The sequence below is a fragment of the Trichechus manatus genome, unplaced genomic scaffold (assembly GCF_000243295.1).
Source record: "Trichechus manatus latirostris isolate Lorelei unplaced genomic scaffold, TriManLat1.0 scaffold00034, whole genome shotgun sequence".
Taxonomy (NCBI): Eukaryota; Metazoa; Chordata; class Mammalia; order Sirenia; family Trichechidae; genus Trichechus; species Trichechus manatus.
In genome coordinates this window covers 5177719-5194680 of record NW_004443970.1, presented here as the reverse complement: position 1 = coordinate 5194680, position 16962 = coordinate 5177719, and the positions used below count along the sequence as shown (strand labels likewise).

General features: G+C 37.8%; 1 pseudogene across 1 annotated transcript; it reads right to left on the bottom strand.

Moving 5' to 3' along the window:
• Positions 1 to 1428: 1428 nt before the first annotated feature.
• On the bottom strand, positions 1429 to 2972 carry LOC101358137 (S-adenosylmethionine synthase pseudogene; annotated as a pseudogene). Its single transcript, XR_186533.3, has one exon. The product of XR_186533.3 is annotated as an S-adenosylmethionine synthase pseudogene (transcript).
• Positions 2973 to 16962: the final 13990 nt, after the last annotated feature.

The following is a 16962-nucleotide window of genomic DNA, read 5'->3' as shown; positions in this document are numbered from 1 at the left end:
AAAATTCAAAACAATATGACTAGGTGCTTGTTCTCATGTATCATACATTCTAATGATGGTATTGGGGGAAATTTTGAGGTACAGTTATAAGTAAAAAATAAGTTAATTTCTGATATGTGTTATAAAACTTATAAGGTATTAAGCATCCTTTTAAACAGGATAATTAGAATCCACTATCATATAAGCTAAAATGAGTAAGCATTTTCTTGCCTACATAGTAACAATATACTGTAATTTTTTAAAAAATATTGCTCAGTGTCTGAGTTTATCTGATTAGCCCTTATTAGGGTTGCCTTCTTGGAAGATAAAGGAGTCATCAAGAAATGGACTGTATGGTGATTATTTTGCAGGGTATACAGGGTACAAAGCATCAGTTGAATGAAATGTCAAAATTGATGGAATAGTGCTGTGAGGGAGATGTTTCCTCTGGCCATATGGATGGGCAATATTACATCAGTGTACGCTTGGGCATCTATGTCTAATTATGCTTTCCAAAAATGGCCATAGTGATATTTCTGGTGCCACACACTCTTCTAGTACCTGGTGAAGTCTGAATCCTGTCCCCATCTATAGAGGCCATCTGTGGTGATGTGCGTGATGTGGCAGAAGTGATGCTGCATGGATTCCATGGCTAGGTAATAAGAGGTGATAAGGCTTCTGCCTGATTCTCTTTCTCTCTCTCAGGACATACACCATGAGAATCATAAGCTGATGTATAAGAAATTCAGCCATTGTGGAGAAACCTGTGGGGAGGCCACATGAAGATAGAAAGAGATCTCTGAGCAGCTCCAACTATTTTGGTACCCAGCTGTTTAAGTCTTCTTAATGTCAACCACTAGACACAGAAGTGAGCAATCCAGCCCCCAGCCTCCATGCTGGCCCAGGTGCTGCCAAGAAAAGCAGAGGTGAGCTGTATCCACAAAGCCCTACCCAAATTTGTAGATTTGTGAGCAAAGTTAATGTTGATGTTTCATTTAATAAGTTTTTTGGTCAATTGGTATGCAGCAGGGCAACTGAAACACTTCCATAGGTACAGGTTAAGAAATAGCACCATGTGGCACATCACAGAAATCTGGTAAGTCCTATAAAAATGATTAGGACAATTAGAGATTTGCCTATTGACTATTCAATGGGCTGCTTGCATAGAAACAAGAAAACACCCAAAACTGTTATCTCTGGAAGATTTCTATTATTCTTCTGAGTAGTTTTCTTGGTTAATAATAGAAAAATCAGAAGTATGAAATGTATTTTTACTTTTAAGTTATTGCCCTTGTGTCATTTTTCTGGCAAAAATTCAAGCAATCTACCAAGTGATACTTTTTAAACATGGCACAATTCAAACTGCTTAAGAAAAAAAAAAAAAAAAAAACAAGATAATGAATACGGCAAATTCAAACATTTGGTGCTACTTTTTTTGTTTCTTGATGAGAAATTCAACGCAATTAGGATTTTAGAGGTTTAGGTGGTAGGCCACAAAGGCTCAATTTCAAAGCATTATTTACTACAGTGTTGTCTGTTCCTAGGCAGTTGGATCACCTATGCTCACCAAATTCATTATAATGATGAACAAAACACCAGGGATAGAGTAGCAAGCTCAGCTTATACAATACCCCACAAAAACTAAAATTCATGTCATTAACTACAGTGACTGCAACTGATCAGGAGCTGAAAGAGGACAGAAAAATTTCAGAAGAAGGGCCCTTTCCCTGAGAGCTTGAAGGCTTCTCTGTAGCCTACGCCAACAAGTCTGGGGAAAAAAGGCTAACGCTTTTCAATATTTAAGCTTTTTGGGAATTTCCCATGGGAAGCCGTCCCTACCAAAGTGGCCATAGGCTTCAGTCCTCTGATAAATTGGCTTCTTCAGATCCAGATCCCTGACAATGACCCCAGGGCGGAAGTCAAAATTCTTCTTCACGATCTGTAATAGCTCTCTCTCACTCTTCTGAGAGGTGCCATAATGGAAAATGGAGATAGACTGGGTGAGAAACTCCAATAGCATAAGAGACCTGAACAAGAACCCTTCTGCACAGACCTCCTTTAGCAAGGGATTTTGCCACCCAACGAGCAGCATAAGCAGTTCAACTGTGCACCTTGGTATAATCCTTTCCTGAAAAGGCACCTCCTCTGTGAGCTCCCCAACCACCGTAAGTGTCCACAATGATCTTCTGGCCAGTCAAACCAGCATCACCCTGAGGCCCACCAATAATAAATCTGCCACTTGACTGTAGGTGGTGGATTGTGCCCTCATCAAGATACTTCACAGGTACAACTGCTTTGATGATTTTCTCCTTTAGAGCATCCCTCAGCTCATCAAGACAAACTTCTTCATTATGCGGAACAATTATATGGACTTTGATGGGAAGCACAGCGTCTCGATCCTGCACATACTGCACAGTCACTTGAGTTTTAGATTCTGGGTGCAACCAAGGCAAAGTGTCATTGTGGTGTAGTTCAGCAAGTTTGGCATTGATCCTGTGTACTAAGACAATTGTTAAAGGCATACATTCTTCAGTTTCATCAGTGTCATAACCAAACATCAAGCCCTGCTCTCCTGCACCAGTGTCCTCCTCATTCTGATCAAGATGAACAGCTTTGAGCAATGTCTGGTGACTGTTGCTCCAAGGCTACCAAAACATTAGAAGTCTTGTAGTCAAACCCCTTTGGAAGAGTCATCATAGTCAATGTGTTTAATGATTTCATGAACTACTTTCTGGTAGTCAACAGCAGCTCTGTATGTAATTTCTCCACCAAGAAGGATCATTCCAGTTTTAGCAATAGTTTCACAAGCCACTTTGGCATCTGGGTCCTGCTGAAGGTTGGCATCAAGGACAGCATCATTGATCTGGTCACAAATCTTATCTGGATGGCCTTCCCCCACAGACTCTGAGGTGAAGAGGAAAGTGCCCTCCTCGATGAACACCTCGTAGAAGACGTTAAGCTGCCAGTTCATTTTGGTGACAGTGGTGGTGAGTGAAAGCCGCGTTGAAAGGAAAGGGCAATGACTGCAAAATACGCAAGCCAGAGATGGTCTTCCACAGAAGCTCAGTCAGGTGGACTGGAGCGAACAATGGTGCTAATTCTTAACACTTCCTTTAGTCTACACCCTTTACCATGTAACTTTCCAGTACTAACCCATTATGAGCAAGGAGACCTACATATAAACTCAGCTGAGAGGCCCAATAACCTAATTACCCCAGCAAAGATCACCTTAGTTGATTGCCAGTCAACTCATGACATGGGACTGAGCCTAGCAGAAACTGAAAGCAACACCCAGACAAGACAAATCTAAATCTCTTGTTCTCAGATTCATAAAGTGATTAATAGATTATTGTTTACAGCTGCTGAGTTGCAGGGTAATTATTATGCAGCACTGATATAATGAATATAGCATGTATTTGTTAAATGTTTAATAAATAGCTTTAGCATTTTATTGGGGAAGACTGTTATGCAGATATAAGAATATAATTTTTACTTGAGTAAGTAATAATATAACAGTAGCTTTATTGGTTTCGGTATTTGTATGTTAGATATCACAAAGCATTCTGTAGTGTAAGTAAGAAGTATAATGGGGCTAAAGAAAAGAGAGCACACTCAGGATTCCAGCATGCAGAGGATTGCAGAGTCAGGTGGAGTTTAACAGATATGAAGTAATGGGTGGGATTTGGATAATTATGGGGGCAAGGGGAAGGGCATTCAATGAGACTTGAGATGCTACCTTAATTGTGAAAGTTGGCGAGATTTAGACTCCATATTTATAGATGCATTTAGTCCATTTACATTCAGCATAATTATTGATAGGAATGAGTTTAGTGCTGTCATTTTGATGTCTTTTTGTGTGTGTGTGTGTTGTTCACAGTTTCTTTGTTCCACTTAATTGTCTGTGCTGAGTCGTTTTTGTTTATGTATTTTCTTTTCACCTTTTTCATTGTTGTTGATTTTGTGTTTGCTGAGTCTTTATATTTTTCTAGTTTTTTATATTGACTTGTGGGATTGTTAATTTCCTTTGTGGTCACCTTAGTATTTACCCCTATTTTTTTAAGTTTATACCAGTCTTTTATTCCTTTATAGGGCCTTGACTTCCTCTTTGTATGAAAAATCTATGTCTACAATTTTTAAGTCTCTCTTTTTTGTTTTAATGTTGTTATCTTCTACATATTGACATCTGTTTCCCTATTTTTCAGGGTTTTAGTTTGATTTACTTTTGTGACTTCCCATTCAGGGTTGATATCTGGTTACTCTGTCCTGTGTTCTGGTCTTGGGTTATCTGATGTTACTAATTTTCTAACTGGAGGACTCCCTTTAGTATTTCTTGTAATTTTTGTTTGGTTTTTGCAAATTCCCTAAACTTCTGTTTATCTGGAAATGTCTTAATTTCACCATCACATTTGAGAGACAGTTTTGCTGAATATATAATTCTTGGCTGGCAGTTTATTTCTTCAAGGCTTTATATATGTCATCCCACTACCTTCTTGCCTGCATGGTTTCTGCTGAGTAGTCCGAGCTTATTCTTACTGACTGTCCTTTGTAGATGACTTTTTGTTTATCCCTAGCCACTCTTAAAATTCTCTCTTTATCTTTGGTTTTGGCAAATTTGATTATAGTATGTCTTGCTGACTTTCTTTTGGGATCTACCTTATGCGGGGTTCAATGAGCATCTTGGATAGATATCTTCTCATCTTTCATGATATCAGGGAAGTTTTCTCCCAGAAAATCTTCAACGATTCTCTGTGTATTTTCTGTTATCCAACCCGTTCTGGTAGTCCAATCACTCGTATGTTATTCCTCTTGATAGAGTCCCACATAATTCTTAGGGTTTCTTCATTTTTTTAAAACCTTTTATCTGATTTTCCCTCATATAAGTTGGTGTCAAGTGCTTTATCTTCAATCTCACTAATTCTGACTTCCGTTGCCTCAATTCTGCTCCTATGACTTTCTATTGACTTGTCTAATTCTGACGTTTTATTGTTAATCTTCTGGATTTCTGATTGCTGTCTCTCTATGGATTCTTGCAGCTTGTTAAATTTGTCATTATGTTCTTCTCTAATCTTTTTAATTTCCTCTATTGTATGTTCTGCAGTTTGATTAATTTCCTTCCTAATCTCTTGAAGAGTTCTGTAAATTCATCTTTTGTATTCTGCCTTTGGTAATTGTAAGAAATTTTCCTCCTCTGGAAAATTTCTGGATTCTTTATTTTGGGAGTTGCTGAAGCCATCATGAACTGTCTTTTTATGTGATTTGGTATTGACTGTTGTCTCTGAGCCATCGATAAGTTATTATATTTATTTATTTTATGTTTGCCTACTGTGTCCTAGCTTCTTGTTTTGTTTTGATATGCCGAAATAGGCTGCTCGTATGAGCTAGTCTGATTATTGGCACCTTTGAAGTTCTAATGTCCTGTTGCCAGGTGGTTGTATCTGTTACTAGGTATGTGAGCTCAGGAGTCTGCCTACTCATCCTGTATGGATTCACTCAGGTGACCAGGTTGATAGCCACCAAGTGTGTGGTGCAGGCTCTCACCTACAATCCAAGACAGGCATGGGTTATTGGTGTAGACACAGACATCTGGCTGCAACAGAGGGACACACTCTTAGCAAGCCAGGGGGCTGATGGCTGACCCCGAATGTCCACGAGGAAGGCATGTCCCTGTTCTCTAGAGCACGTAGGTGGGTGGGTTTTCCAGCTGGACTATGAGCACCCAATGCTGTTGGCTGTAAGCACTGAGGGGCACCTCTTATTCTTGGGCCCCTATAGCAGGAGGCTAAGTGATGAGGGTGGTGCCACCAGTCCTCAGGGTCCTAATGTGAATAGGTGAAGACCCTGCTTAATGGGCAAAGCAGTGTCAAACGTCAAGAACTTGCCACTTCACAGCTGAAAGAGTTGAAGATAGAGTTCTGGTATATACCCTGTTGTACAGTGATAATGAGGGCTGACGCTGCTGAGATGGGCCCACACAAGTCTATACAGGGGGAAAGGCACTCAAAGTCCATGGATCCCTTATGCTTGTGGCTAGGCAAAGGAGCTGTGCCTACCCTGGCTTCCTGGCTTAAGGGAGCTGGCAGCTTACTTTTTCCCCTGTTTGTTAATTTGTTTACTCTCCAAGGCAGGGAGAATGGCTCCAGGCATGTGACAGATCCTACTTCCAGCCCAGGGGACTAGGCAATTGCTGAAGGTGGTCCGGGACCCAGTGCAGAGCAGGAAGCGGGGAGGTAGATGGGAGAGGGTTTTTTCCCTAAGGACAGTGTTTTTGATCTGCGCGGTAAGCTATACTCAAGTACTTACCTTTCATGGAGGGCTGCTTCTGGGTGGCCATGTAGACTCTCTGTAGCTGGGCCTCTCCCAGTGCAAAAAACGTGCCTCCTGAACACGGCTGCTTGCCTGTCTCACCCCTCACCCCCGAGATGATCAGGTCTGAAGGGCTCAGGCTCTTGCTGTGTCAGGTCTGGCAACTCCTCACTGCTTCTGAACCGTCTCTCCCTCCCCCTGCCATTCAGTCTGGTTCCTCAACTCTGCCTTTGATGTTCAGGGCTCCCAGATTGCCATATATAATTGATTCACTTGTTTTTTCAGGTCTTTGTTGTAAGAGGTTCCACTGGAAGCGTCTGACTACTCTGCCATCTTGGCCCCACCCCCTAGACTCCATATTTATAAACAATCATTTCTCATCCCAGAATTTAGTGGGAAACTGTTGAGAATATGGTTTAAATCCTTGTGACAAAGTAACCTTGTATAGCAGGAAAAAAAAAAGAAGTGTTAAAGAGGCTTCAAAAGTAATGATGCTATTAATACCAACAAACACTTATTTAGCTAAACAAACGTTAAATTCATGGAACTTATCTAAAAGCTATATACTTATATTTGATTTAATTCTCACAACAATCATATGTGAATGGTAGTATTACATAAAGATCGTTTTATAAATTAGGAAGGTGAAGCTCAGAGAGATTTCATAGCATTCACAAGGTCGTAATGACTGGTTAGTGTTATAACCAGGATTCAAACACAGGTAGATCCAAGATTCAAACCCAGTCAGGAGTCCTTAGCACCAAGATGCTAATTCAATTCACTACCTCCAGATAGCTTTTACAGAGAAATGAGAAAATGATCAGACTCCCTGGCTGTGGTTATCAATGCAGCAAGAAACGGTTCCAGTGGTTTCAAGAAATGAGGCAAACATGCTCTTCAGTTTCCCTCCTCTCATACCTTCTTATCATTTAATTATTAGCAGCCTTGGTTGATCACTAATTATGCCCCATCAATTATGTTTACATTATTGTTTCAAATAGATACAATATCTGATTGATTTGACTAAAATAACCTTTTTGCTTAATTATCAGTTTGCATAAGCTTGCATGCAATGAGGTGTTGCACAGTGATTCATTAGGCACCACCAGCAGCAGCATCAACCTGAACAACAGGAGGCTCAGTGCCGCAAATTATTGCCATTTCCATCCTGAAAGGGATTCCATTAAAACTGACTTTTCTTAGTCTGAAATTGTGATGAGAAGTTTGCAAGCTTCAGCTTCCATAGGCTTTGTGGGGAGACACTAAAGGGGAGCACGCACCCATGACCACTGGCGAGACATCTGTCCTGTAAGTAATTGAAACTTTCTCCTGTGCTGGTCCAGTGCCTTGATGGCAGGGCACTGGGTTTCCATGCTGGTGCTCTCATTACTGGGATGGCTCTCTGAATGTGATTCTCAAGTCTAGGGAGTTGAATGAGTCGTCACTCCCACTGACTGTAAGTGAGGTTTTGGTTGAAGGTGAGTGAGGTGAAATAGCAAAAGTTTACTTTAAGATTTTGGTTCTTTGCTTCTGTGATAATCATATTTTATGTGCCTACTATGAAGTAGGCATTTATTAGATATTATGCATATTTGATCACATTTAATAAAACAATTCTATAAAATTTATGGTGTTAGCATATTTGCACAGATCCCTGGTGGCACAGCGGTTAAAGGACTCAACTGCTAACCAAAAGGTCGGTGGTTCAAACCCAACAGCCGCTCTATGGGAGAAAGATGTGGCGGTCTGCTTCTGTAAAGATTTACAGCCTTGGGAACCTTAAGCGTTAGTTCCACTCTCTCCTATAGGGTCACTATGAGTCAGAATAGACTTAAAGGCAGTGGGTCTGTTTGGTCATATTTGAATAGCTCACATGTTTGGCAAGTACAAAGCTGCAATAGATCCCAAATCTGAGGACTCAAAATCTCTTCTACATTATCTTTCCTATATCTATTGGTCAGTAGATTAACTTAGATGTATTATTATTAACATTTAATAGGCATATATTTTAAAAACATATTAAAATATGTTATTTTATTGATTCATTCCCAACATATTTCAAGTGGGGCTCAAGTACTACTACTACTACTAAGCTACCACTGAATCAGAGTTGTTTTCAGGCAAAGCAAGAATACACAATATTTTCTTCTGGATTTCGTTCTGTTTTACTTTAACAATACTGCACGTGTGTACGGTGCTCCATAAGAACTACAAAGCTATAGTCTGTAATATAATCACAGCAATGTTTTTGGAATTTGTAATCCTCATTTCACAGATGTGGAAATTTAGAAATTTTATTGTCCCAAAGTGTGAAATACATAAATAAAGGAATTACATTAAAAATTCTATTTCCCAAAGATTGTCCCTGGGTGGTGCAAATGGTTAATGCACTCAGCTGCTAACCAAAAGGATGGAGGTGTGAGTCCACCTCAGAAGAAAGACCTGGTGATCCACCTGAAAAATCAGCCATTGAAAACCCTATTGAGCACAGTTCTACCCTGACACACGTGGGACTGCCATGAGTTGGAGCTGACTTGACAGAAACTGGTTTACTATATTTCCTAAATCTGCGCTCTTTACTCTTTACTGCTTTCATTTTTTAAAACTTTTTTCTTTAATTTCATATGGCCAGTGTTCTCAAGACACCTACTGACTTTCCAGAATATTTGAGCACAAATTCTTGAACGCTTGTTCATGGTTAAGCTACTTTTTCTATTAAGTCACCTGCCTTATTAGAATTTATGTTCTCGGAGCCCCACACCCTCAAGATCCAGAAAATTGTTTTAGTAGATTGTTCTTTTGCCATGTTTTAAACAAGAGCTATTGTGCCATCACAAGCTTTGAATGCCGGGAGACTTTAGGCATTTTTTTCCTATCTAAATAAGAGTCTTTTTATGGCTTTTTTCACTTTTTCTCTGATCGAGTCATCAATATAAAGTAAAACACTATGTAAGCAACTGCCACCATAACTTAAAAGTTAACAAAAGACAAATAAGTTTAAGGTCCTCAATAAGTTTGAGAAAATAATCACCACCACCACCCATTGCTGTAGAGTAGATTCTGACTCATGGCAACCCTGTAGGGCAGAGAACTGCGCCATAGGTTTTCCAAAGCTGTAATCTTTATGGAAAAGGAGCCCCAGTGGTACAGTGGTTAAGCACTCGGCTGCTAACCAAAAGGTTGGCAGTTCGAAACCACCAGCCACTCTGGAAGAAAGGTGTGGCAGTCTGCTTCTGTAAAAATTACAGCTGTGGAAACACCATGGGGCAGTTCCACTCTGTCCTGTAGGGTCACTTTGAGTCAGAATCAATGGCAATGGGTTTGGTTTGGTTTTAATCTTCAGGGAAACAGACTGTAGAAAACTTTGGGAATAAAACACATAATCATTAAAATGAAAAGTGTATTCAATAGCTGGAATAATCACTAGTGGAGACATAGTTGAAGAGTGAATTTATGATCTGGAAAATAACACTATAGAATTTATCACTAAAGAAAAAACAATGGGAAACAGAAAATCTGAAAATGTGAAAGAAAAATTAGCAGGCATAGATAACAAAGAGGAGTTACAATATTTTATTAATAGAATTATCAAAAAGATAGAATGTAGATAATGGTATAGAGGCAATATTTAGGGAAATATAGCTGAAAATTTTCTAAAATTGGAGAAGTATATGAACTGTAATACAGCATAGACTATATGCTAAGTATTTAGTGGAACATCAAAATATCAAGGATAAAAAATCCTAAAAACTTAACAGAGATAGAAAATATATAAATTAAAAAGAAATAAAAATTTGATTTGTAACAAGCTTCTTATTAGTAAACTGAAATATCAGAGGCAGTAGAGTAATATTGTTAAAAGATAGCACAAACAAACAACTTTTGACATAAGGTTCTCTAGCCAGTTAACTTATTATTCAAAGACAAAAATAATACAAGGAAGTTTTCAAATGTACAAAATCAATCAATCAGTCAATACATTTACTATTCATACATTTCCATAAGGTACCCAATGATTTATTTCAGCCTAAGGAAGTTAAAACAGAAGAATGAAGTATGAAGCACTCAGCTATCTTATGTGAAGAAATCAGCAATTAAAGAAACCAGTCAATTTCACTAATTGTATATCATAAAATAATAATTGAATAACTTCTAGAACAAAGCATAGGAGAATATCACCTCATCCTTGGTCTCTTAGAGAGGACACATAAATCATTAACTACAAAATAAATTGATAAACGAGCTCCATCAAAATTAGAATCTTCTGACCACCAAAAGAGATTACAAAAATAAATATGCAAGTCAGAGATAGGGAGAAAATATTCAAAACACAAGTGTCTGGCAAGGATTTGTATCCAGAATATATAAATAACAATAATGAAACAAACAATCAAATAAAAAGTAATCAAAAGACGGGAACAGATGTTTCCCAGATGAGGATATAAGAAGATATATAGGCAATAAGCACAAGATTGTAGGCAACATTAATTGCCATCATAAAATTCAAATTAGAGCCACAATGAAATATCACTCCACACCCACTAGAATAACTAAAATAAAAAAAATAAAAGCAAAAATACCCAGTAGCACCAAATATTGGGAAAGCTGTGAGTGGAGTGATTTTAATTTCTATAAATTGATAGTAAGAAAATAAATTGGTACAACCACTTGGGAAGACTAGTTTCTTAAAATGAAAAATGTACATTACCCTATAATCCAGTAATTACATTCCTAGGTGTTTACTTAAGAGAAGTGAAAATATTTACAAAAACCCTTGTGAAGAATGTTCACAGCAACTTTATTCATAAAAGCCCCAAACTGGAAATAGTCCGTTTGTTCATCAACTGGGACAGGTTTACCATAGTGGATATAGACATATACAATTGAACACTTTTCAGAAACTACTTGTATACTCAGCAATAAAGATGAATCTTTTATATATATATATATATATATGTATATATATATATACACACACATATATATATACTGAGTGAAAACTGTCAGTCACAAATGAGTACATAATATTTAATTCCATTTATATAACGTTTCAGATCAGGTAAAACTGATGTAAACCAAAAAAAAAAAAACAAACCCACTGCCATGTAGTTGATGCCGACTCATAGAGACCCTAAAGGACAGAGTAGAACTGCCCCACAGGGTTTTCAAAACTGTAAATCTTTATGGAAGCAGACTGCTACATCTCTCTCCCACGGAGCAGCTGGTGGGTTAGAACCGCGGACCTTTCAGTTAGCAGCAAGCACTTAACGACTGTGCTACCAGGGCTTCTGAAAGTATAGATTAAAAAAACAAAACAAAACATACCCACTGCCATCAAATCGATTCCAACTCATAGTGACCCGATAGAGTTTCCAAAGCTGTAAATTTCTACACAAGCAGACTGCCACATCTTTCTCCCAAGGAGTCATGATGTCATAATGTCACATAATAATAGTAAAATTATAGTTACGAGAATAGTGCAGGAGGAAATACTCTCTATCAATCCAACAGAACACAGAAGTTGAGAAAAAAAAGCAGAAGAAAAACCATGGAAAAATCACAACAAAAAACCAAACATAAACTCAAAAACCTTAAGATAAACTGACAAAACAAAAGACCAAATGTATAGAAATCCTAATGAATGTAAACAGACTGATATCAAATTCATATTATGGGAGAGACGAATAATTTTCCTATGGACACAAATAAGTGGCAAGTCTGAACCTTGGATCCCAGGCCTCATTGACACTAAAGCATTTGTCCTTAAATACTAGGTAATATTGAGTATTTCAGGATGTGTCAGAAGAGATATTTTGTGATAACAGTTGAGAAGAAAATAATTTAATTCATTCATAAAATAAACTAATTTTGCAATGTGTATGGTCATTACTCATACCAGTTGCCACTAGTCTATTCAGACTCATGGTGACCTCTGGAGTATCAGAGTAGAATTGTGCTCCTTATGGTTCTCAATGACTGATTTTTTGGAAGTATATCACCAGGACTTTCTTCCAAGGTGCCTGTGGGTGGACGTGAACTTCAACCTTTCCCTTAGCAGCCCAACGTTAATAGTTTGCATCACCCATTGGCCCCTCATTAGTTATAAGCATTCCTTTATAAGCATTTGTTGGTTGCATCTGGCCTCAGTGATGTTGCTTAAATATAGGAAACACATTCCACTCTTTTCTCAAGGCTATGCTTTTTATTTCTCCCATTATCATAAAAGTTGTACTTCCCAATAATTGTATGGCTCAATCCCCTTGCTTTATTCATATACTTGCTCAAATGTAAACTTAGTAGAAAAGCCTTGCCTGATACTTTGTTAAATATTGTTGTTGTCGTTGTTAGGTGCCATCGAGTTGGCTCCCATGCACCCTATGTACGACAGAACGCAACACTGTGCCATCCTGCACCATCCTCACAATCGTTGTTATGCTTGAGCCTATTGTTGCAGCCACTGTATCAATCCATCTCGTCAAGGGTCTTCCTCCTTTTTGCTGACCCATCACTTTACCAAGCATGAAATCCTTCTCCAGGGACTAGTACCTCCTGATAACAGGTCCGAAGTATGTAAGATGTAGTCTCATCATTCTTGCTTCTAAGTTCTGGCTGTACTTCTTCCAAGACAGATTCGTTTGTTCCTCTGGCAGTCCATGATACATTCGATATTCTTCACCAACACCAAAGTTCAAAGGAGTTGATTCTTCTTCGGTCTTCCTTATTCATTGTCCAGCTTTCACATGGCATATGAGGCAATTGAAAATACCATGGCTTGAGTCATGCACACTTTAGTCCTCAAAGTGACATTTTTGCTTTTTAACACTTGAAAGAGTTCCTTTGCAGCAGATTTGCCCAGCGCAATTTGTCATTTGATTTCTTGCCTGCTTCTTCCATGAGCATTATTTGTTGTCTTAGGCTGGGTTCTCTAGAGAAACAAAGGCCCAGGTATCTGTCAGTCTGTCCTACTGTGGTGGATTGGGTGTTGCTGTGATGCTGTAAGCTATGCCAACAGTATTTCACATATCAGCAGGGTCACCCATGGTGGACAAGTTTCAGCTGATCTTCCAGACTAAGACAGAGTAGGAAGAAGGACCTGGTAGTCTACTTCTGAAAAGAATTAGCCAGTGAAAACTTTGTTATTAACAGCAGCAGAACGTTGTCTGATATAGTACCGGAAGATGATCCCCTGAAGTTGGAAGACACTCGAAAGACGACTGGGAAAGAGCTGCCTCCTCAAAATAGAGTTGACCTTAATAACATGGATGGAGTCAAGCTTTCTGGACCTTCATTTGCTAACATGGCACGACTCAAAATGAGAAGAAACAGCTGCAAACATCCGTCAGTTGAATACAGAAAGAAAGAAAAGTTGCCATCAGATCGGTTCTGACTCATGAAGACCCCATGTGTTACAGAGTAGAACTGCACTCCGTAGGATTTTTAGGTTGTGACCTTTTGGAAGCAGATCACCAGACAGTTCTTCCAAGGCACCTCTGGGTGGATTTGTACATCTAATCTTTCATTAATAGTCAATCATTTAACTATTGTCCTCCCTTTTACCTTCCCCTATTATAATCTGCTTGCCTTGATTTTTCTTAATGTGATTCAAAACCACCGGACATCGTGTCTTTGTTAACTTGTTTATTGACCATATCCACCCAATGGAAGGTAAGCTCCATGAGAGCAGGATTTCCCACCCCCCCCACCATGTGCCAACAATGCCTTTTAAAGAGTATATGGTCAATAAATATATATGGAATACAATTTGAACTAACCACATGCTTTTCTTTCCCTCAAATCTATTCAGGATAGTGTTTGATTGATACATTATGGAGATGTTCTCTTATCCTGTTTTAATCAACTCATCAATCATTTAACTAGCAATTCCAGTGTCTATACTATTGCTGCATTATTATAGATGATTATTTAACTTAATTTTACGATTTCTATTAATGGTAAACAGTTTCAATCCAACTTTTTCCAAGTGAAAAATATAATCACAAAGATAAACTATGTTTTTGAGTACTTATTACAGGACATACACTGGGCTATATACATTAAAACATCATCAAAGCTAATTCTGATTAAAAAACTCTTAAAGTTGTTTAACTGTATCAATTTTAGAGATAAAAAACTGAGACTTAAAGAATTGAATCAACTTGCTTAAAGATATATAGCCGGTGATGCACTGGTAAATGTTTAACAGCTGCAATGGAGGGACCAGGGCTTGATTTGTACCATTTGCCAGTGTCCATATTGTAAACATGCCCATCATGGCCAATTTTAAACTATCAACCTGACCACTGAAAACTGGTATGGGAAGAGATGTTAATATTCAGCTCTCTTGAGCCAGTACTACGTGACTCCAACACACCCTAAGATTTGGCAAAGCCAGAATACAAGCCAGGTCTGTTTTATTTCTTAGCCCATAATCACAATCCCTACACTGGAGTAATCTAAGAGGGTGAGTGAGAATGACTTGGAAGAAACTCTAAAGGCACAAACCCACTTTCTGATCTGAAAAATACTCAACAAAAGATTAAGCCCAGTTTGTTGGATGTGTGAAGGAACTCCACTTTCATCGCTTGAGGCTCCATTCCCAATTTCTAATAAATTGACAAGAAAATCGTCCCTTTTTTCAGTGTCCCTTTCTTTACATAACAAATTGGTTGATTCCAAAGTATTGTCATTAATTAACACTCATTGGCTAATATTTTCTTCTTTAATCAGCACAAATTATGGATCACATCTGCATCCCAAGTAATGATTTTAAAGGGAGAATTTAAAGCTGTACCCTAGAGCATCTGTTACATTTGGTTCAGCTGTTCATATTGATGTAGGGTAGATATTTCTTCAAAGACCACCAGAAGTTTAATTCTAGATTCAGTGTGGCATATTCAATAACAGGAGAATTTCTGAGGTTGGGTTCTCCCTTGTCTTTGAAATCAGCAGTTTTGAATAAAGATATTATAATAACATAATAAAAGTTACAAAACACAGAGGTAATATACTAACTTGCCTGTATAGCAATGATTGTGAGGATGGGGCAGGCCTGGGCAGTGTTTTGCTCTGTTGTACATAGGGTCAGTGTGAGTCAGAGCCAACTCAACAGCACCTAACAACAACAAGTACCCAGAAGACAAGAGAAGACTGCTAAGAAAAAGGGGCTGTGGTTGATGAGGTCCAAGTTAAATAACAAACCCTCATTTGCACAGATGTCTACTGTTGGGAATGAAATAAGTTTCTCTGCTTGACAAGGTACTTGCTCATACACAATATGCCCCTCTTAATATAGGGTTCTTTCAAAGAGTAACATTTTTAATATACTGACTAAGTTGCATATTAATTACTGTAACAATGCCAACATTTTCTAATTTGGAATATGAAAATAATCCTGTTTTAAAACACAAGGGATTTCCTTCTCACTGATGTCTTTTATTTTTTGAAAATCATATATTTTTAAATCTCAAATATTTGAACTACTATAATAAAAACCTCTGCATGAAGCCTGTTTTAGCATCAAAATAGCCATACCCTTCTAATATTCTAGCTGACTTTACTTCTTGCTTACCATTATTTAAAGATAATAGAATGAGAAATGAAGGAGACATTAGTTATGTAACACCTTAAAAATATTTGAATAGTAATGCGTTTTAAATATTTAATAGGTGTGAATTACTACTACATGCTTTGTAATATTGTAATTGCATATAGACTTCTTGCTCTTCTTATTTTAAATGAATTCAGGGGAATGCTAGTCAAACAAATAAAGATATTACCAGGGTTGAAAGTCATAAAACTATAAGATTCTTATACCTCTACTTACTATGCAGTCTTAATCATAAGTAGCAAGCTTTTCTGAGAATGAAAAGTTATTGTTATTCATTCCAATCGACTGGCCTTAAAGTACTGTCAGCTTTAAAAAGGAGAGTGCTGAGCTTGCACCTGCTTCTGAAATAGCTCATACTTTTTTAAAAGTATGTTTAGGTCTTCTTACTGCAAGAAACAATTGTATTCTGAAATAAAAATCGCAATTTGTTCCTCACTGTTACAATGACATAGACATTTATTAATTGACAGTATATTAAGTATACATTGACATATTGTCTCAGACGTAATAATTGCCACTTAATTTCGGTTTCATTACGTTTAAGATAACTAGAAAGATTCTATCATTAGATCAAATATTTTTTATGTCTATTTTGGATTTGCTGATATTTAAAAATTTAGTGGGGGTAAAAATTGTCTATGATGTGATTTAGATAATGTTCATCAAGACAATGTCATTTTGTACAATATTGAGGCTCACTGTGAAATTATACTCAGCACTTGAGGCCCAGACTGAGACACACCTCTGCTAGAGACATTTATCTGATTAGATTCATGGGATACAAAGTTTGGAATAAATCTTAGAGGTCATCATGTCATACCCCTAGACCAGATTTTCTCAAATGTTCTTGCCTCAACCGTGTATCAGCAGCACATCACAAAATCACTCATAAAATTATACTCTTAAAAGGGTGAAGCCCAGAAATCTGAATTTAAATTGGCACTCCAAGTAATATTATTATGCATTATAAAATTGCCAAATCACTACTCCAGCAGGAATGGAAATCCTTCTTTGACATCTTTGCCAATGGTTGAACATCTTCAGAGAAAGAAAAGATTCTACTACACCACGCT